The sequence below is a fragment of the Chionomys nivalis genome, chromosome 17 (genome assembly GCF_950005125.1).
Source record: "Chionomys nivalis chromosome 17, mChiNiv1.1, whole genome shotgun sequence".
In the NCBI taxonomy this organism is placed as follows: Eukaryota; Metazoa; Chordata; class Mammalia; order Rodentia; family Cricetidae; genus Chionomys; species Chionomys nivalis.
This window is the reverse complement of record NC_080102.1, coordinates 55,640,214-55,643,601: the sequence shown is the minus strand read 5'-3', so window position 1 is coordinate 55,643,601 and position 3,388 is coordinate 55,640,214.

Sequence of the window (3,388 nt, the reverse complement as noted above, 5' to 3'; positions counted from 1 at the left end):
ACTAATTCCAGAAAAAGGTTTCATTTACCTTCCTGTACATGATTTCATGTTTGAATTTCTATCAGTTTTCTGCAGGGAACCATGAGCACACCTAACAGTGACCTTTGAAGTCACCATAAGGAGGATGGGACCCCACAACGACAGTAGAGTTTGCCTTCTTTGCAGCAAAAAGTAAGACACTGAGCAAGAAAGTGTGCTAGCCTCAACTGTTGACAGTATGTTGTACTAATGGGACTAGCAGGACACAAAAGAGAGTGACTGCCAAACCTTGCCCAGACAAGGCAGGACAGTCATTCCAAAACAGTGCTTCATAGAGAAATCTGTCAGATATTCTAGGCCTGTAAGCTGGATATGGATGCCCAACATTGCAGAGGAACTTTGGGTGACTGTCCATGTATCCAGCTATTTCTGTCATTTCTCAGTTTTCAGAAGTCCCTTGCTCATACTTCTTGCATACTCAGTTAATATTATTTCCTTCTCAGGTCTCTGAGATAGTTGAAGACCAGATAGTTATGGTTACAGTTTTCATTGTTTACAACACTCAGAAAAAATTTCATTAAAGAAATGTAAAGTGTATAAGGTTGAGAGTTATAAAAAGATAGTTTTGGGTGGTAAAGCAAGTTATGATAGAAAGTAAACTAGGTACAAGACTTTGGACTCACCAAGACAGGCTAGATATGGAGTCTTTCTCTGAATTTGTCAAATGCAAATGGACTAGACATTGTTGATTTCCCCCATACAAATTGTATATAGTCATTGTATTTATTGTATATAGTTTTTTATATTAATTATGGTTTTTAAAATTTTTTAGACAAAAAGGGAAATACAGTGATATTTTATTTATGTCTTATAAACAAAGTTTGCCTAAAGACCAGAAGGTAAAACTTAGCCACTAGAGGCCAGGCAGTGGTGCCACACACCTCTAATCCCAGGATTTGGGAGACAGAGGTAGACAGATCTCTGTGAGTTCAAGGCCACCCTGGACTGCACAAGATCAATACAGAAACAGATCCAGGTGATGGTGGCTCACACCTTTAATCCCAGTACTAGAGAGAAATATAAGGCAGGATGAGTCAGGAGCTCGCTCTTTTTTTCAGTCTGAGGATTTCTTAGAGGCAAGAACTCACTAGTGGTTGGCTGCTTTGCCTCTGTGCTCCTCAGATTGAACCCCAATATCTGTCTCTGGGTTTTTGTTAATTATACTACAGATATTGTTGAATTGTACAGAATGGACTCACACTCTGGGCTTAAATGATCCTCTTACCTCAGTCTCCTGAGTAGCTGGCACTTGTCACTGTATCTGGCAACACACTATACCATTTCTTCTTTCTTTCTTTCTTTCTTTCTTTCTTTCTTTCTTTCTTTCTTTCTTTCTTTCCTTCTTCCTTCCTTTCTTCCTCCCTCCCTCCCTTCCTTTCCTCTCTCCCTCCCTCCTGCCCTCCCTCCCTCCTTCCTTCTCTCCCTCCCTCCCTCCCTCTCTTTCTTTCAAGGAGGGCAGGAGTTGAAACTGGGTCTTTTGTTTTGTTTTTGTTTTTTCATATAGATGAGGCTGGCCTTAAACTGTGAGATCCGTCTGCCTCTGCCTCTGCCTCCTCAGTGCTAGGATTAAGGGCATGTGCCACCAGCACCAGGGGCTTATATAGCTTATGTTACCCTTGAACTCACTATGTTGCTAAAGTTGAACCCTTGATACTTGTACCTTCACTTCACAAGTGCTGGTATTACAGGCATGCATCATCATACCTGGCAGAATATGAGCTTTTAACTTCCTTGCTAGCCCATCCTGTAAAACAAGGAGTATACTTATTTCTGTTTTAGAAGTTAGGAAATAGGAAAGACTATATAATATATAATATGCATATTATATAGTATATATTAATACACCACACAATTAATTGTTATAGATGTTATATGATATGCACATTATATAACATGCACATAAGATATACACTATATAACATGCAGAAGAGCATACTGATAATGACTGAGTTAGCATTTAAACCAAGTCTTGCTGTTAACTATATTACACATAGCCCTTTTTATTACCCATGTGGCTAAACAGGACACTAGCTTTGACACTTACTAAATACAATCTTGGGGGTTGGAGAGTGACTCAGTGGTGAAAGTGCTTGCCTTGCCAGTATGAGGACCTGAGTTCAAATCCTTGAGCCCAAAGAAAGCTATGTGGACTGTGCGTCCATAACCCAGGGCTCCTACAATAAGATGGGAGGTAGAAAGAAGGTGACAGCCAAGGACTGAGGCTGCCAGTTGTCATGTGACCTCCGTGAAGTGGCAAGCCTGTGCCCCCACACATGAACATACATCACACACCCAGCGCAAACATGCCGGCAATAGCCTTTATGTCCTTAGTCATAAGAATAAATGCTTGTGAGTGAGCTAGAAGAGCAAAGTCAGAAAGCGTCCCGAAGACCAGTGTCTTTCTTACATGTGTCGAGAGAAGTACAAAGACCAGGGGACTGTCACTGTGCCCTTGGACGAGCCTTTTCATCTTCCTGAGTCTCAATTTACTCTTGGAGTAATGGCTCAGCAGTTAAGAGCACTGACTGCTCTTCTAGAGTAAGCTGCCATGCGGGTGCTGGGAATCAAACCAGGTTTATATATATAGTATATCTAATACATTATGTAAATAATTGTTATAGATGTTGTATGATATGCACATTATAAGATATACTGCAGCCTCAGTCCTGGTTTGATTCCCAGCACCCACATGGCAGCTTATACCTCTCTGTGACTCTAGTCCCAGGGGTCTGACATCCACTTTTGACGTCCTTAGGCCCCAGGTACCATGTGATGTACATATATGGATACAGGTAAAAAACAAAACAAAGCAAAAGAACCACAAAAAACAATAAAACAAAACAACCCCCCCACAAACCCATGCACATAAAATTAAAATAAATAGATCATTATTATTATAGTATTCACAAAATAGAGAAAGATAAGGACTCTCAAATCAAATGAACCTGAAGAAATCAGATCCTCCTATTTTAAATCTGTGGGCTTGGAAGACGCATAGGCACTAGGACACACTCTCCTTATCGATAAAATCTAGGAATGCCCATCTCATACTGATATGACAGCTAAGTAAGACAGGTAACATTAGCCTAAGTGTCTAGCCAGAGCTGGACACTAGGCGGACCGTCAATCACAATCAATAGCTGAAGGGTTTTAAAGTTCCCACTCATCTTTGCTTTATCTTTGTGTGTGTGTGTGTGTGTGTGTGTGTGTGTGTTTTGGGGGGGGGGGTTAGGGTTTCATTCTGTGAGTGCAGCGCCCTCTGGTGTTCATTTTGCCGAATAGCTCTCATACTGACAGCCCTCCCTGCTACAGAAGGTGCAACGTGGGGTGGCTACAGGCGCTCTCCTAA